The sequence below is a fragment of the Crinia signifera genome, chromosome 1 (assembly GCF_055691185.1).
Source record: "Crinia signifera chromosome 1, ASM5569118v1, whole genome shotgun sequence".
In the NCBI taxonomy this organism is placed as follows: domain Eukaryota; kingdom Metazoa; phylum Chordata; class Amphibia; order Anura; family Myobatrachidae; genus Crinia; species Crinia signifera.
Genome location: NC_139217.1, coordinates 400703222 through 400723376, shown reverse-complemented (window position 1 = coordinate 400723376; position 20155 = coordinate 400703222). Strand labels below are relative to the sequence as shown.

Sequence of the window (20155 nt, the reverse complement as noted above, 5' to 3'; positions counted from 1 at the left end):
GTTCTGCTGCCAGGGTTGCTATAAGTAGGGCACCAGCAGTAGACTTAAAGTTATGCTGTAAAATTCCTTGATGGTGCATAGAAACATTGTAAATATAGTGCAGGTTTAAAGATTAAAAAAACAAATGGCAGATTTATTGTTTCTTAAATGCGGCTTTCTATAGTATTATTATAGATAATAATTGTTAGAAAATCAAGAGAAATAAACTCTCCTAAAACCATAATCCTATGCAGCTGTACTGTATATTAAATGAAGCAAGGTATAATGTTACATGCTATGCATGACATATTAAGTTATTTTTTCCTGTATTTTAGATCTTGGAGGTGACAGTAAGTTGTGGCTATTTATCTAGGGACTATCAGAATTCTCCTGGTCTGCTTTTGGTACTGTTTTCTTAGGTACTTGTTTCCTAGCATGGCACCCAGATTTCCTACGTACAGCACCGTAGGAAAATCGCATCGCATGGGCATGTGATGCGTTTTTTTTTTTTTTTTTTTTTTAATTGAGTAATTTTTATTGAATTTTACAAAACTAGTAAGCTCCGACGAGTACATTATAAGCACACAGCAAGTGAAATCAAACAAATATGTAGACATACATACGCTAATGAGCATATTTAAAATAGGTGACATTATATGCATTATCTTATCCGTGTGGACGCAAAAAACAGTTGCCCAGAGGCGCCATCCGGGCAGACTGTAGCAGGATATAAGAAAGAAAAAAAAAAAAAAAAGACACATTCTTACAAAAAAATATCACTTAGAAGTATACTATATCTCCAATGGGAAAATATATATATATTAAATTGTCACCCGCCAAGAGCTCTATACTAGCCTAAATAACCTGCCTATACTACCCAGAGTAAATCCCCCCCCAAAAAAACAAAACAAACCTCCCCCAAACCCCCCACCCTGTACAACCCACCCCCAACTTAGGCGTACCTGGATCCCCCCGAACAGTACCCGAACAGCCCCCCGCCCCCCAATTAACTAGCACTAAGAGGAAATAAATTAGTGGCTTTCAGCTATATTAGCTGAACTTGCCTTAAGACCTAATTTACCCCCCGTCCCCCCTACCCTATAGTACTACCTAACCCCCCCCCCCCCCCATAGAGATTATAAACGGATAAGAAAAGGATGGACTGGCTGGGGCAATGACTTGGAAAAAGAACATTACAAGGAGCATACAGAACAGGATATTGTCACAGAATGAAATGGCAAGAGCAATATAATGGCAAAAAGGAGAGAACCTGAAAACATATTATAAAAATATATACATATATATATATGAAAAACAGGCTACCATGTATGTCACCAATCTCAGGGTGATCATCTCCCCCATCAAAGTATACGGATATAATATACAGAGCATAAATAATATAGACGCCTGTCTATGGAGTAACGGCTAGATCAACAATTACACAAAAATAATACAAAGAAGAAAAAAAAAACAAAAAAACAATTATGATTGGGCTGAAGGACATCAAAGGGAGCCCCTTTTTTTTCTGTTCAGCAATATGTTAGAAAATACTAGTCCGGCCAGTCCTCAAGCCCAGTATGAGCAGAAGGTATGCCTCCCGGGACAACTCCATCAGGATGGCGTTTCCAAAAGACATAGCAGCAGTCCTCGGGTGGAGTGAAGACCTTTAAAGACAGGTTGGGCAGTCCTGGGCAAGTAGAAATAAGTAAAGGGTCTTGAAGCAGGGTATTCAAAGGAGCCGTGAATGGGCATGCAAATTTTATTTGAGGGCAAATCTCCCACACATCCATAGCTGCAGGAGATGCCCGGGCCACAGCATCACAGCCATCAGGGTGGTGAACCACGGACGTTTCCACACATGCTTTGCCAGGAGAGATAGAAAGGGAAATTTCTTGGATGTCTTTAAACTTTTTCACAAGCCTGTCAGCTGAGGCATAGATAGCATGTATAATGACCTGGAAAGATGCTTCCATGACTGTAGTAAGTGCAGCTGTAAGTTCAAGTGTAACAGAGCCTGGGCAGGCTGATATAAGGAAGTCTTTGTACAATATGAGGGTGGCTAGCACACCCCCAAATGTGCCTATACCAGGGGTGTAAGTAGCAGCAACACAGACCTGTATAGTCCGGGTAAGTTGCAGGCAGAATTGCACGACAGGTAGATAAAGGGGAGCATAGGCTGTGAACACTGCGGCACCGCCTCGCCTCCCCCAGCCTGTAGTGACTCTCAAGATGGCGCCCACTCACTAAAATGTAGCGACAGGGCCAGAGGACCAGCGGACAGCTGCCCCCTCTCTCCCCGCCCGCCGAGCACCAGCAGGGGCCAAGCTGTGAAGGGGGGGATATCCGGAGGCTCACCTATTGCCGTCCCTCGCCTTCTCCGGGGCCCCGGAGCCGAAGCTCTGAAATCCAAGATGGCGCCCGCGAGAGATCAGAGCGCCGGAGCTCACCGTTCAGCCGCGCCAGACAGACAGGGACCTAGAGAGTGAAGCCCAGTGGAGCCGGAGGAGCAGAATACCGCTCTGAAGCAGGAGAGGTATGCCAGGAGGGGTCCGCGGGACCCAAGACAGGATTTTTAAACAGGATAGCCGGGAGCTCTCACTAAGTGCGTCCTGCTACATTCCCGGCCAAGCCACGCCCCCGCGTTTTTATTTTTTTAATTTTTTTTTTTCTATGGGCATTGTACCCCACTATATCGCATGACATCGCATCGCATGTCCCGCAAAATCTCATGCGATCGCATGCGATTTTATAGGGTGTTCGATGCCATGATATTAGGTATACAATAATATGATTGTATGTTCCAAAAATAGGTTTAACGCACCCCCCCACTATCCACGCCACCCCGAAGGGTGGCGAGCGACGGCGGAACGCGTCCTCCGACTTTTCATTACCCCACTATCCATGTCGGTGTGAAGTTGATATTATATAGTGTGGCGAGCGCAGCGAGCCACCGAGCATATTACTTTACATGTATTCCGCGTCCCCTCGCGGGGCCCGCTGCGCTCGCCGTGCTTCGGGCTCGGTGGCTCGATATGCTCGCCAAACTATATAGAATCAACTCCATGCCGACATGGATAGTGGGGTACTGAAAAAGTCGGAGGGCGCATTCCGCTGCGCTCGCCGCGCTTCGGGGTGGCGTGGATAGTGTGTGTGTGGGGGGGGGTGCGTTAAACCTATTTTTGGGACATACAATTATATTATTGTATACCTAATGTCATGGCATAGCACGCCAAAAAATCGCATGCGATTTTGCATGAGGTGCGATGCCATGCGATGAAATGGCCCTGGGGACAAAACAGCAGTGAATAAATTAACTGAAAAATCGCATCGCATGTGATTGCATGCGATTGCATGTGATTTTTTGGGAGATGCGATGTGATGGCCTGGTGACATGAAAGCAGTGAATAAATTAACTAAAAAAATCGCATACGATGCTATTTTTTACACAGAATAGCCCTCTACGCAATTAACGTAGTGGGCGCCGTGCTAGGAAACAAGTACCTTTTCTTACAGCTACTGTGCATTCCAGTGGCTACACCTTGTGATTCGGGCCCTAGACCTTTGCTTTCTGTTTTGGCTCTGACACCTACCGTGATTGGTACTGCCCCGAGTAAATGTACCATGGTGGGACTGCAACAGATATCTCCATATCTGCCGTGGTCCCTCCTTCTGCTGCAGCCCCAATAGGTTTCTTTGGGAGCTACAAAGTTTCCGTAGTTGGCCTAACGCCATATGAATTTGCCCTTCGCAGTATCTTTGAAACCCTCCCCTACAATGGCCGTAGCACATGCATGGCAAGTAGACCGCACATACCCATGTGTCTCACTAGAGGATTAGAGAGATCACGAATGGAGTCAGTTCACTCCTAGTACATTGTGGGTACCGTCTCTCAGAGCCCTTGTCCCTGTGCTATTTCATGCAATCATCCGGTGAATAATTTCCTATTGATTCATATATTGGCAATAAGAAATTATAATTACCTTATCTGAAACCAATAATTGATAAATATGGCCCTAATTGTTCGCCTAGCACCTTATATTCTATACTGTACACATACCCTTGACCATAGGCGTGCACAGCAAATTTTATTAGGGTGTGCACCACCTATTGAGCATGTCTAACACCACCATTGGGTGTGTCTAGCTCCAATCAGGCGTTTCTCCCATCATCTATTGGCACTCGCTACACTATATAAATGTCTCTCAGCCATACCATAATCTCCTACCTATTTTAGTTTTAATCTTCTAATTACTCTGTGTAATAGTACATGCAAATAATAAAAAAAATATATATGGATGATGCCGGTATGTAGTGATATGACAATGGTCTAGTACAAGAAATAATGTAAAACATACATAATTGATTGATGTGTGCTTCTTTTAATAGAATACAGTTCTAAAAAGCAAAAGTCTTTAGTAAAAGGTATTTGTGGTTGCTAGCGGCAGGGAGGTGTTCATAAGGGTGGGCACAGCATTAGGCAGTGCCTGTGCACCCCTAACTCTCAATATGCGCACGCCTATGCCCTTGACAAATCTATAGTAATGGGGGCTTTTAACTGCAGCTGGGGTAAAACACCTGGGGGTTTGTAGTGATTTTGAATCTTAAGTTCTCCTCTGTAAGGCAATTCAGACACTATTAATTATGAATGATAGTGGACGTATATTGTATATATACTAGGTCCCAATTTCATACCTCCCAACATCCACCAATTCCAAACAGTGTACTTTACCCTCTTCTTTTTGGTGAACTTAAAGATAACTTGATGTGAAAGCATAACATCTGTACACTGTGAGTTGGGGTACGAATTAAGTAAAGATACCTTGATATGCTTCAGTAGTCATATCATTGATGTGAGTTGGGTACGCGATTCACTTTCAGAATACATCGAGTGGAAGGAATAGCTTCTAAGCCCCCAAATACCTGCACGGGTGTCAAAACAAAACTTTGTGTGGACGTACTTCACTATATGCTATTTTTTTCTATTTTTTCACATGGACAAATATATTTGAAAATTTGGCCACAAGAATTTATTTACGTCTACCTGATGAACAAACAACATATTAATAAGGGAAGTATTGTGTTATTCTTGTAAGCATTGGTAGGTTTCCACTTAAAATTTTGTGGACTGTTGTGTATTTTGTGGAGTGGTGTCTCCTCATTAAGGGCCTTATTCTGATCTGAGCTCAGTACAAATGTGTTCTTAAAATGGGCAAAACCATGTGCACTACAGGTGAGGCAGATGTAACATGTATAGAGAGAGTTAGGTTTGTGTGAGTTATTTTGTTTCTGTGCAGGGTAAATACTGGCTGCATTATTTTTACACTGCAATTTAGATTTAAGTTTCAGCACACCCCACCCAAATTTAATTCTCTTTGCACACGTTACATCTGCTCCACCTGCAGTGCACATGGTTTTGCCCATTTTAAGAACAAATTTGTATTGAGCTCAGATCAGAATAAGGCCCTAAGGGGGGCGTGGCCTGGACACTGAAGCAGCAGGACGTGCTTCGCCTGAGCTCCTGCCCATCCACACAACCAGTGCCCTCAACCACCCCTGTATACCCCGCTAACTACCCCCACGCCTTAGTCCCCGGTGCCCCGGACGTCAGGGTAGCTGGGAGCCCAAGCTGCGGAGCCGGGGAGTACCCTTGGGTGCTCCCGCGGGTTGCGGCCTACCCCCCCCTCAAGCCGGGGCCTGTAGTTTGGAGGCGCCCGGACGCAGCCGCTGCCCGGACGCTCTGCACCACGTGGAGGGCTGCCTGCTTCGCGGGGACCCGGCGCTCACCTGCATCTCATCCAGAGGGTCCCGCTCGCCTCCTCTCAAGCGCCGGGGACCTGCACCAGCCTGAGGCTGAAGGGTGTCCGGCTCTGTGCGGCCGGCGGCCATCTTGGAGTCCCCTGCCGCTGCCCGGACGCTCTGAACTGCGTGGAGGGCTGCCTGCTTCACGGGGACCCGGCGCTCACCTGCACCTATCCCAGACGACCCCGCTCGCCTCCTCTCAGGATCCGGGGACCTGCATCGGCCGGGGACCTGGGGCTGCTGGGTGTTCGGCTCTGTGCAGCCGGCGGCCATCTTGGAGTCCCCCGCCGCGGACGGAGCAGCGTCCCGGCCGCCTGGGCTCCTTCCTGCAGCACTGTACCAGCATAGGGGGAATACCACTGGCCCTGGGCCACGAAAAGTACCGGCTCCCCCTGCGTCCTGTGGGGCAGAGAAGTGGAGATAAAAGATCCCATATGTCCGGCGGCCATCTTGGAGTCCCCCATACAGGTACTCAGTGAGCCCACAATCCTACAGCAGGCACTCCATCCTTGCTGCTCCACACTGTCCACAACTACCCCTAGCACCCTCTATACCTTTGGGGCGCCAGGTGACAGCTGTACTGACCTGGTTCCCCTGTGGCTCATGTCCTCCCCCGTTGTGGGTGCCTGGGGGCTGGGGCGGAGGTGCAACCCCCCTCAAGACCATCAATATAGCACTGTGGACCCCTGGACCCCCGCTGCACCGGTACTACCTGTGTGGGACCCCCGCAGCCGCAGAGACCCTCCTCCTATCCCCCTACATCGCCCCACCGACCTAGCTGCAGGAGCACCTGTTTATCCCATTAACAGCCGCACAGGCTGTGGAAGTCGACCTGGCAGCTCCCCGCAAGCTTAGTGGATACGGCATCCACCCACTCACCACAGTCTACTACCCCCTCCATAATTCCCCCACAGCAACCACCTACAGAAGCAGCACGCTTTCACCTGAGCAATTACCCCCTCAATATGTGATCTCCTGAAAATACCCCCAGGCCCGGAGCCTCATTAATATTCTCCAGCAAATGCAATAATTAACCTTCTGCCCTACCACATCCCTGACAACCCTCCAACCGACTACATCTGTCAGCTTCTAACACCCCCATCCCGGCATCCACTATGCCTAAAGGCCAACGCAAACAGGGGAACTCAGACTCCGCTCAGAGCATAAGAAGATTTGCATTCTCTGCGGACAAATCACAGAAAAGCTCTACAGCATCAAACCATGAGCAGTCCGACTCAGATGAATCCGACAACTCCCCTCTTACTAGGGGCGACCTTCGCTCTCTACTCCGTGAGGTACAGGAGACAAGGCGCTCTGTCCAAGCAGTCCAAGCCGAAGTGCGAGAAGCAGTTACCGCCCTCAAAACTGATCTCAACGACCTCGGAGATAGGACGGAGCACTTGGAGGCCAAAATGGACGATGTAGTCTCAGCCCAATCAGACCTCTCCACAGACCTCCTTAACCTAAAGCAAGAAATGCAAGCCCTACAAGAGCGTCAGGAAGAACAGGAGAACAGAGCGCGTCGGAATAATCTCCGGATAAGAGGTACACCCGAAGAAGTAGACGCCTCGACAATAGACGACTATCTCAAGAAACTCTTTACACACCTCTCTCCCTCTACCCCAGAGGACCACCTACTCCTTGATAGGGCCCACAGGGCACTTCGACCTCGCTCACAGGACTCCTCCCAACCAAGAGACGTCATACTACGCTGTCACTACTTTCAGGCCAAAGAGGACATCCTTAGGGAATCCTGCAAGCTGCCAAGTGTGTTGTTCCAGGGCCAATCCCTCCAAATCTACCAAGATATCGCACCCGCCACCCTGCTCAAACGCAAAGAATTTAAACCGATCACCACATTCCTGAGAGGGAAAAACATCCGATACAGATGGGGCTTCCCCTTCCGCATCCTAATATGGCATCAGAACAAATTCCTCCCCGCCAGGTCCATCGAGGAGGCCCAGCGCCTCTTGACATCCATGGGCCTATCCCTGCCTTCCTCAACCAACGATATCGCCCCTGAAAACCAGTCTACAAATGCACCTGCCCAGACCAACACCCCTAGGAAGTCCCTGAACCGGGACTGGTCGCAAGTCCCCTCTTCAAGGCTATCCGCCTCTTCTGGACCTCCACCTTGAACTGTCAACCGGCGACTGAGTTTTCCGAAGATACACTGTCCGGTAGAATCCGCACAACGCCAGACGGACATTAAGGTTTATTAGAAATGTTGTTTGCCCCTATGGCACTTCCTTAATATCAGATTGTTAGCAGTTACTGTGCCCCCCGTTAAAGTACTAGTCTCAACACCTGTCAGCAACCATGTTAGGTGGTTTTCGGACTACTGCATATAGCTAAAGTCTAGCTAAATATTTGTCACAATTCTTGCTAACCACTATAAGAAGTTAATCCCCTTCACTATTTAATCCTCCCCATAGGAGAACACCCCCCACAGTGGCAGAATTAGAGTTATACATATAAATATATTATTCACCTTAACTATATGCTCTTGCCACATTTATACTACCTATTACTTATTATTAGCTCCGGGCCGGAACTGGATTTTCCGGCCTAACAGTCTGTTATGCCCCTGGACACTCCAGGTCATGCCCCCTTAGATGGGCTATCTGCCCATGACCGGTCTCAGTCACATAGTGACTCCCCCCCAATCCCCCCTGACCGGCAATCTAGACCAGTGGCCCCTCTTCCTGGTCTTCCACTTCCCCTAGACCCCTCACTACCCCTGGTTGTTGTTTTTTGTCTCTCTCCCCCTTCCCCTGTCCCCAAATCCAGGGTCACCCCCATCCTGTTCTATTATATAGGCTTGCTTGTATTTGGTGCATATTTCTCCCCTTGCTCCTTAGGTGCAGCAGGATGTTTTAGAGGAGGATCCGAGGCGGACCACAACTATGGCAGCTATGACCTTTAGAATATACTCCCAAAACGTCAAAGGTTTGAATTGCCCCTCAAAACGCACTAAACTTTACATGTCACTCAAACGCTCTAAGAGCGATCTAGTTTTCCTACAGGAAACTCATTTCAAGAAATCCCTACACCCAGAGTTAAAGTCTAAACTATACCCACTTACTTTCCACGCATGTGATTCCTCCCAGAAGAAACGGGGGGTCTCGATCCTGCTAGCCTCCCATCTCACATTTGTCCAAGACAATGTTTACGCAGACAAAGAGGGGCGCTGGCTTATCTTGACAGGGAAGCTCAATCAAACCCAATGCACACTAGTTAATATATACGCCCCTAACCAAAACCAAGCACGATTTTTCAAAAAAGTAGACGCCTTACTATCCAAATACGCCCAAGGGGCTATAATCATGGCAGGCGACTTTAATGAAGTATTAGATAATAGTATTGACCGCTCCTCTACCCCCGCCAAGAATACATCTAAATCTATATCCCCAGCCTCAAGGACCTTACTTTCCCTCCTGAAGCGTCACCTACTATTTGACTCTTTCAGACTCATAGACCCCTCAGCAAGGGACTATACATACTATTCCTCGACACATAAAACCTACTCAAGGATCGATATGATCCTGCTAAGTAGAGATCTCTTGCTTAAAATTACCTCAGCTGACATACACCCTATGATATGGTCGGACCACAATCCCATTACTGCTGAACTAGCTTCGATAGCTGCACGCCCTCCCTCAACTGCCTGGAGAATTAATGATTCACTTCTGCATAGTCCCGTATTCACAGACCAAATTAGGACCTGTCTATTAGAATACTTCCAACTTAATGACTCCCCCGACATATCTCCGCAGACTCTTTGGGAGGCTCACAAGGCAGTCCTTCGGGGACACCTCATCAATATGGCTTCTAGACATAGAAAACTTACTGAAACCCACTTGGCTTCATTAACGACTAAGCTACACTCCCTCAAACTGCAACATAAATTATCCCCGTCCCCACCCCTTCTGGATCTGTTAAACAAGGCCAAATTAGATCTCTCTACCTTTCTCTCAGAACGCACAGCCAAATCCCTACAGAAACTAAATCAGGTTTTCTATGAAAAAGGGGACAAGGCCGATAAACTACTTGCCTCCAGGCTTAGAACTAAAAACTCACAAAATAATATCCTAGCAATTAAAAATGGAACAGGAAAAGTATCTTACTCCCCCAACTCTATAAATAAGGAATTCCAAACATTCTACTCAAACCTCTACAACCTGCACAAGAACACAGCAGCTATCAGCCACAATGATGGAGTCATTGACGAATTTCTCCGTAGAGCCAACCTCCCCTGCCTCTCTGAACAGGCGTCCCTCCAATTAAACAAAGATATCTCCGAGGACGAGATAGCCAATGCCCTAAAGTCTCTGAAGCCGTCGAAGGCCCCAGGCCCCGACGGCTTCTCAGCATCCTACTACAAGAAATTTGCCCACATTTTATCGCCCCGCCTTAGGACCCTGTTTAACACAGTGTTGCATGGTGCTCATTTCCCCCAATCCATGCTAGAAGCTAAAATAATTATCATCCACAAAGATGGTAAAGATCCCCAAGATTGTGCAAGTTACAGGCCAATCTCACTGTTAAACGTCGACATCAAGATATATGCCAAAATCCTAGCCACACGCCTGAATGGCGTTCTTCCGGGTCTGATCCACTACGATCAGGTTGGTTTCATTCCTGGAAGACAGGCCAGAGATAACACAAGGCGTACAATAGATCTCATTCAAATTCTAAATCACAGACAGTCCCCCTCGCTAGTCCTAGCCCTTGACGCTGAGAAAGCGTTTGATCGCATTTCTTGGCCATTCTTATTTAAAACCCTACAAACTTTCGGCATAAAAGAGGAATTCTTCTCAGCAATATCAGCTCTATACTCCTCCCCAACAGCGGAGTTTTGACCAATGGTACCCTATCTGAACCATTCCCACTAACCAACGGCACAAGACAGGGCTGCCCGTTATCCCCTCTCATGTTTGCCTTGGTCATTGAGCCTCTTGCTGCCATGATCAGAATGACAAAAGACATCCGCGGAGTAGAGGTTGGGTCCCATGTTTTAAAATCTCGCTTTTTGTGGACGATGTCTTATTAACACTCACCCACCCCCAAACTTCTCTGCCTGCCCTATACTACATCATAAACGAATATGGCCACCTCTCAGGCTATAAGATCAACTACTCTAAATCCGAAGCCCTGTCTCTTCATATCCCCCAAGAATTGAAAAACTCCCTCGCCTCCACCTTTCAATTTAAATGGCAACCCCGTAAAATTAAGTACCTGGGAGTCTATATAACCTCGCGCTACGAATTCTTATATGCTGAAAACTACCCACGTCTCTTAAGTAAACTCAATAAGGATGTTGCACTCTGGAAAACCTATATTATCTCATGGCTAGGTAGAATTATCACTACAAAAATGACTATCCTCCCCCAACTTCTCTATCTATTCCAGACACTCCCAGTAAAAGTCCCAGAGAAGGTATTGCGGGAAATTCAAGCATCCTTATCCAGATTTATTTGGAACGATAAACCCCCTAGGTTGGCATTCAACACTCTTAAGCTCCCCAGAGCAGCAGGTGGCCGAGGATTACCCGATGTCAAGTCATACTACTTAGCAAGCCACTTAAGCCAAATAGCTGCTTCATTCGCACCAACGGGTACACTAGCATGGTTAGACTTAGAATACTCAGTGTTGGGGATCCGCTCCCTCGGCTCTATCTGGGGCCTATCAAAAACCACAAGACAGCCAATCAGGTGCCTGCTACCTTCCCTTAGATTCACCATAAATCTCTGGAATCACTCCTCCCCCAAATTTAACCTCTCTTCCTCCCCCTCCCCCATCACACCCCTCTGGGACAACCCAGAGTTCCCACCGGGATGTGCACCTAACCATTTTAAATCGTGGTCTAAAGTGGGAATCAGATTGATATCCGACTTCTACGTTAAGAACTCGCTGGTCTCTCTAGACGACCTTAAAACTAAATACCCCTCTCTGTCACCCCTCTTTTACGAGTATCTCCAGATCCGCCACTTTGTCAACTCAATCGTTCACACCAGACCGATTGAAGCCCCTACCCAATTTGAACGGGAATGTATCGTGAACCCAATAGGAAGAGGCATGATCTCCCGAATATACTCTATCTTGATAGAGGTCACGGCTCCCAAGCGGACCCGCCATGAGCTGGAGTGGGAGAGGGATCTCGGCCCACCCCCAGACGATATGTGCTGGGGCGAGGTGAGAGAGGGAATTGCCAAGAGCTCAATTTCCACACGCATAAAAGAAACCTCCTATAAACTATATTATAGGTGGTATTACACTCCTGATAGACTGTCCAAAATCTTTCCCTCGGCTACTCCGGTTTGTTGGCGGGGCTGCGGTAGAAGAGGTACTCTCTACCATATCTGGTGGACCTGCCCTGTCATAACCACCTTTTGGTCCCAGGTCCAAGATCTGTTGGGGTCCCTTTCTGGCACTTCAATTACCCTGGACCCATGGTCTTTCTTGCTAGCACGTCCCTTCCAGTACCTAGACCCACCCATGAATAAACTGCTGTCCCATGTGCTAGCTGCTGCAAAATCACTAGTGGCAAAAAACTGGAAGTCACCATTACCCCCTACCCTACAGGCACTTAATAACTATATTGGATATATAGCAAATATGGAAAAGATCAGCTATTACCTCCATGACTGCCCCCATAAATTCGCCATAGTCTGGAACCCCTGGCTACTAGCAAACGATCCTACCCCTAACCGTGTATATCAGCCCACATAAGAGTTGTTGTTGCCCTCCTGTTGTCCTACCCTCGGATCCTCCTTCTACCACTAAGCTTCTGAGTTATGGTTAATATAAAGTATGTACGTCTGCTCAGGTGTAACCCTCAGACCTATTTGTATTCTACTACTCATCTCTGCTCCCGTGCTTTCTGACACCCACGAATTCATCATCTTCTACTTATTGCTTGTACTCACGACCTGACCCTCCCCCCCTTCCCCCTCCCCCCCCCTTTGTCTTCTATGTACGTATATTTGTTGTATCAATATGTTTGAGCTATCTGCGTATAGCTATTAATGTTCTACTATGCAAATTGTTCATCTAGCTCTTCAAAGCAAAATAAAGAGTTAAAAAAAAAAAAAAAGAATAAGGCCCTAAGTGTTTTTGAGGTTTTTAGCCTGAGGGTGATCCATTTACCTGTTTTTCCTGTAAGTCTGCTTTACCTGTTGTAGCCTGCAGGCTACACATCACAGAGTTTTCAAGAATAGGGATCCATAGGATCCCTTCCCAGAACTTTCCACTTGCCCGTTTGTAGTCAGCAGACCACTCATTCTGAGTAGCACACTCATTCTCAGTGAAGCAATTGCATTATTGGAGTTCTCGCATAATTGTGTTAATATATTTCGGCAACCTCTAATTTCTTATTGCCGCAAAAAGTGTCAATAAGGAATTACAGTGCATCTGGAAAATATTCACAGCACTTCAATTTTTCCACATTTTATTATGTTACAGCCTTATTTTAAAATTGAATACATACATTTTTTCCCTCAAAATTCTTTACACAATACCCCATAATGACAATGTGGAAAAAGTTTTGGGGGAGAATTTTGCAAATGTATTAAATATAAAAAACTTTGAAATCACATGTTCATAAGTATTCACAGCCTTTGTCTTTAAACTCATGTGCATCTTGTTTCCACTGATCATCCTTGAAATGTTCCTACAGCTGAATTGGAGTCCACCTGTCGTAAATTCAGTTGACTGGACATGATTTGGAAAGGCACACACCTGTCTATATAAGGTCCCACACTTGACAGTACATAACGAGGCACAAATCTGGGGAAGGGTACAGAAAAGTATCTGCTGCTTTGAAGATCGCAATAAGCACAGTGGCCTCCATCGTCTGTAATTGGAAGAAATTCAGAACCACAAGGACTCTTCTTGAGCTGGCCGGTCAGAAGGGGGAGAAGGGCCCTAGTCAGGGAGGTGACCAAGAAAAACTAATAGTCACTCTGTGAGAGGTACAGCATTCCTCTGTGGAGAGAGGAGAACCTTCAAGGTGGAAAACTATCTCTGCAGCAATCCACCAATCATGCCTGTATGGTTAGAGTGGCCAGATGGAAGCCACTCCTTTCCACTCCAAGCACCACTCATCACCAAACCAATACCATCACTACAGTGAATCATGATGATGGCATCATCATGCTGTGGGGATCTTTTCAGTGGCAGGAACTGGGTGACCAGTCAGGATAGAGAAAAAGATGAATGCAGCAACGTACAGGGACATCCTGGATGAAAACCTGCTCCAGAGCGCTCTTGACCTCAGACTGTGACCACGATTCATCTTTCAGCAGGACAACAACTAAGCACACAGGTAATATATCAAAGGCATGGCTTCAGGTACAACTCTGTGAATATCCTTGAGTGGCCCAGACTTGAATCCGATTGAACATCACTGGAGAGATCTGAAAATGGCTGTGCACCAATGCTTCCTATCCATCTTGATGGAGATTGAGAGCTGCTGCAAAGAGGAATGAGTGAAACTGCACAAGTTGTGCCAAGCTTGTGGCATCATATTCAAAAAAACTTGAGGCTGAAATTGCTGCCAAAGGTGCATCAACAGCAAAAGCTGGGAATTCTTATCTACATTTTTTTATTTTTAATACATTAGCAAAAATCTCCCCAAAAGTGGGGAAAAAAATTAGTTATTCTTTTTTGAAATAAGGCTGTAACATAACAAAATGTTTACAAAGTGAAGCGCTGTGAATAATTTCCAGGAGCACTGTATATTAATAAATATTTCCCCTATTGATCTGGGTGGCTGCAATGTGTAATAATTTCTAAAAATGAGTACAGGTGCTCTGATCCACCCAACATTGAAGATCAGTGACCGTAACCAAAATGTGAAAAACATGATACATGTGTTGAAATGTTTGATTTAACAAATGTGGTGCAACATATTTATGATTTTAAAATAAGTGATTAGTTGATGACATCCACTTGACTATTCCAATCTGCTAATTTGTTGTTGTGTTTATTATTGATTTGACTAATTTAATAATACCCTCCAGCATGATCAAGCCCAGGAACAATTGATATGTTCTGTACTGTAAACAGCATGATAAATGACCTTTATTGGGGCAAATGTAATACATTTGACTTGCGTTTTTGCTTAGGCTTGTGTAATGCTATGTGAAAATTTTTGTGGATAGAACTATATGCAAACTATTCTGGATATTGGTTGATCTCTGCATTCGCTAACACTTAGTAAATATTGAATGAGGCTCAGAGCATGAATTAATAATTAGAAGTTACTGTAAGAATCTATTACCCTATATACATGGATCTCTATGTATATATATATATATATATATATATATTACAAATGGTGACAATAGCGCTAATCCTATTAACGAGTATGAGTACTTATATAGTGATACTAGTATAGCCTTATCTTCAGTCGAGGAAATGTCTCAAGGTCCCTCAAATAGTGAATCTGCAACATTAAGTAAGAAAGACGCCTCCTAGTGCATTAATCTTATATGGTCCAAAACCCGTCACCAATGACTATGCACCCTAGCAGGTGTAAGGAATACCGTGGAAAGTGGTTCTTTAACCACTTGTAATGCGCCTCTGGTTAAACCAAATGTGATGGTGATAAACTATACATGAACTATAAATTTGAAAAAGAGGGAGCATAGAGTAAACTGAAAGATGATACAATGCATTCTGAACATTGTTATGCAGCTCCCCGCTACGGGGGTGAAGCTAAACTTCATAGCAGACCAGTGGCGGATTCAGGGGGGGGCACCCGGGCACGTGCCCCCCCGTCATTTATTTTGTAGCTGAGGATCAGGGCTTTCCAACGAGCCCAGCCCCGTGTCTCTAGCCCCCCGGGATCCGGAGATATCGCTTGGCAAACCTGTAACGGATAATATGGGACCCGTCAATTCTGACCCCCACCAGGTTCCGACGGCTGCCAGTTCCCGCCCTGGCATCACAGAAGCTTGTAATTGATTTCATTCAATTCCAAATCGCTGGGCCTTCAATATGATACCAGGCTGGTCCAAATTGGTCAATCGGTTCCAGAGATATTGCATGTAAACCGATTTTTTTATTTTTGAAATGTAATTTCATGGCTGTTCATGTTCTTTGAGGGCAGATTACTCTGGAACCAAACGTTCCAGTTTCACTGGACCAAAATCATTCAAAGTCCACTCAAAAGTTCTTCAATATAATACTTGTCTCATGTAAATGGGTCAGTTGGTTCCGAAGATATAGCTGGTTAAATGAGATAACTGGTTAAAGGGGCAGGGGTGGTTTTCTCTCCCCCTCACACCAGAAAATGCAGGGACTAGGCTGGTGTAAAAGGGGCCAATATGGGAATGCATTTTCTGGTGTGAAAGGGGTATTATTTCAAATAGCCGGGACCTGCAGTGCTCTGAATACAGCCAGGCTCTGCCACTGTCAGTGGCTATCACTTCTGCCTGGCGGCGGCTGTCCCCCATTTACCACGAGCATGTATTCCCCCTTGGCAATGAGCATGTAATCCCACATGGCAACGAGCATGGAACCTCTGGCAATGAGCATGGAACCCTTGGCAATGAGCATTTAGAGAAGCAGCACTTATGTAGCATAATTTTTAATAGGCATTATGGTGTTTGGCATAACACATAATGGCGTGTAACTTAACGTGTAATGGACATTATGGTGTAAATGTTTAATGTGAGCCTTTGGTGGACAATGTCCCTGTTTATGAAGTGTATTGTGAATTTTGGCTTAATCTGTGTGGCATTATGTGAATTCTGGCTCAATCCATGTGGCATTATGTGAATTTTGTCTCAATCCGTGTGGCATTATGTGAATTTTGGCTCAATCCATGTGGCATTATGGGAATTTTGGCTCAATCCGTGTGGCATTATGTGAATTTTTTCCCAATCCATGTGGCATTATGTGAATTTTGGCTCAATCCGTGTGGCATTATGTGAATTTTGGCTCAATCCATGTGGCATTATGTGAATTTTGGCTCAATACGTATGGCATTTTATGCATTTGGCTCAATCCGTGTGGCATTATGTGAATTTTGACACAATCCATTTGGCATTATGTGAATTTTGGCTAAATCCGTATTTTGGCTAAATCCGTGTGTGTTATTATGTAAATTTTGGCTCAATCCATGTGGCATTATGTCAATTTTGGTTCATTCCATTTGGCATCATGTGTAAGGGGCAAGTATAATGGGGTCTAGTATTTTGTTGCATAATGTGTAGAAGTTGTATATGGTGTTAACACGCCCCCTGTTGAGTGGCCACACACCCTTTTCCAGAGCGCGCCTTTGGCGCGCGCACAACTACATCCTTCACTTTTGTCGCCATGGTGGGCCTGCATACTTTAAATGCCAGGGCCTATTTTTAATTCCATTCCCACCCTCTCTCTGCCGCTCTCTTAGCATGTACACTGGCACCACTAACACCGCCCCTTCCCCACCCAAACCCTTTTTTATCATGGTGCCCCCCCCTGTCATTTTATCCTGGATTCGCCCCTGTAGCAGACAGGCAGCGATACAGACAATTGTTATGTTCTTTTAAGGTAACTTCCTTCCTGTGTGTGGTCTGTCCTCCATGAGACGTATCTGGTCTCCTCAATGCAGTGGTTAAGGGACCACCTAACACCCCTAACAAGGATCAAGGTTTCCACACACCTTGCATATTTTCTATCAGCGTGTCTGTTAGCCACTTTATCACCCCGTGTGCTCAATGAAGACGTAAGGCAACAGGTGGGGCTCCGGGCAGTGGCGCTGTACATTTTTTAGACCTTTTTATATCAATCTATATAAAAATAATGCATTTGTTCCAATAATTTAAAGGTGCTGCTTTTGGCTATGTGGAAAGTGGTTTAATGCGAGTTATGTTTCTACCTGTATGGAATGAATTCGCTAACATAAGCTGTACCGTATGTGAAAAAGACTAACGGCCCCTTACACTTGTGAGATGTGCCTGTCTGACAAAATCTGATGTGCCTGATGTGTAGGATACAATCCACAATCCTGTGCCATTGGGTTTAACCAAGAGATTGCAAGAGATTGATCCTCCTGCACATAGGATAAATCTCGAGTCAATCAGGTCCAACTTGTTGAACAATAAGTTGGACAAGTGTAAGGGGGCCTTTACCGTAATTCATTTATCAACTGTTTTGCCTTGATTATGCTCTTATGAGGGAGCTTCATTACTATTGTGTATTATTATTATTATTATATTATTATTATTACAAGACAAATCTGTTTGTTTTTGATTGTTAGTAAAATTATATTGTAATATTGTAAGTTTTTACTAGGTGGACCATGCGAAAGTTTCGCATGCAAATAAAATACGATTAATTTTATAGCAAGGTTGGCGGTTCATTTCTATAGTTTGTAAGCTTGCGAGCAGGGCCCTCCTACCTCTATGTCGGTTTGTTTCTACCCAGTTTGTTTATTCACTGTTAAGTTACCAATTGTAAAGCGCAAAAGAAAATGCTGCACTATATAAGAAACTGTAAATAAATAAATAAATTTGTAGCCATTTCGAATAGCCTAGCAAAACTAATCATCATAGTCGTGCCGTATCGACGCATCCAGGGAAAGAAGTCTAGGGCTAAAAGTAAATTTTTAGCTTTGATTTTTAAGCAAACAATACACTGTGCAATTCTAAATGAACAATTAATCAGAAGAAGAAAACTTATTCTTGAAAATGGTACCTTATTTATCAATTTTGGTTAAGTATGAAGGGAGAAAAGGGGATTTCCCTTCTAGAAATAATATATGTGATTGTCATTTTTCCATATATTTTAGGCAGAGAGGAATAAAAGTTATGTTTTAATGGAATTCTATTACCATGACACGAAAACAGTGCCCCACGAAGGCATCTGCTCCTGGGATTGTACTTTCCATCCACCCCCCTCCTTTTTTTTGAGTAAAAAGAAAGATAAAAAAGATCAGGAGGTAAATGATGGAGTATAGAGCAGTGATGGCTAACCTTGACACTCCAGCTGTTGTTGAACTACACATTCCAGCATACCCTGCATCAGATTTAGAATGGCCAAATAGTAAAACTGTAGCAGGTCATGCTGAGATGTGTAGTTCAACAACAGCTGGAGTGTCAGGGTTAGCCATCACTGGTATAGGGCCTTAATGCAAGGGAGAGCTGGGGACATAATACTGTTTGGTTGGGGAAGGTGGATTGAGATAGTTCTGGATGAGAAACATGCTGGTGATCCATTGTGCTAGTAGAGAGGACTGCGGGTTTGGGGTGGTAGTTCTCCATGCTTTTGCATCTTGGAACTTGAATAGGAAGTAACAATGCATAGTTATGTGTAACTTGAAGATGAAACCTGCTAAGGGTACACCTTAACTCCTACATTCCTGCTCTGAGTGCTCCCTCAATGGCGCAGATGTGCCTTTGAAAAATTACTGGAATTGATTGGCTGCCCGGGGACACAGCCCCCCCCCCCCCCCCTCCCCGGAGAGCTGGCAGGGGTGCTGTGGAGGGAGCCACTGCAGGGGGCTGGGAGCCGGGAGTCGCTCGTGCATATGTAATGAGCGGGACCAGTTTGAAGTGAATATTTAATGAGTGACTCCCGGCTCCCAGCCCCCTGCTGGCGAATGTGTACAATTTTTTTTTTATATATATTCATGTATGAAGCATGCCCCTTCACAGAATAAAAATTCTGATTTTTTTTACACCAAAAAAAAAAAAGCCTTTATTTGATAGGATCAGTTTCCAGTTCACCTTAAAAAGATGTTGAATGAAAAACGGTGAATCATTTCGAAAATCATGCTGAAAGCAGTTCTCCATCCTAGCATTGTATACCCTCTCAGCAAATCCCAGTGAAATCTCCGTTGAAATACAGCAGCGAATTGCAGCGAGCATGAAACTGAGAACTGGCCGACATTCACTGTTTGCTTTCGGTGAACAGTGAACATTGAATAGGGTGAATCAGATTTTCAGTGAAAAGATTCTAAGATACAAAGCTTGATATTTTATATATATTTTTTAACAAGAAAACAATTTATTCAATAGTTTTACAGGTTTATTTTTATTCTTTTACATCTGCTTTTTCTTGTCTATTGCTGATCAATAACCCTCTAATTCCCTGATGGGAGCATTGATTTGGCAGAGGTCATGTAAGCATGTATAATACAGACTGCTTGTATTTTTGATCCAGCTCTAATACAAAAGTGACTTTCTCCATGGTTTCTTAATTTACATGTAATTAATGTTGCCTGAAAGGTGGCATTACCGCATTGGGAGCAGACTTTACAAACCTCTACTTGCCGTTTTCTATGTTAGTTGTAGAGCAAGATTAAGCTCTGTTTTAGTAAATGTCAGCTGGTTGCTTTTATTAAATATTTCCAGATTATTAAACATTTGTCCAGAGAGATGTGTAA

At 44.9% G+C, this 20155-nt stretch overlaps 1 protein-coding gene across 1 annotated transcript in view; it reads left to right on the top strand.

Annotated features, from left to right (window-relative positions):
* The window catches only part of CAMK4 (calcium/calmodulin dependent protein kinase IV), a 159277-nt gene that overhangs the window by 25772 nt on the left and 113350 nt on the right, over nt 1-20155 (top strand). The window lies entirely within an intron of this gene.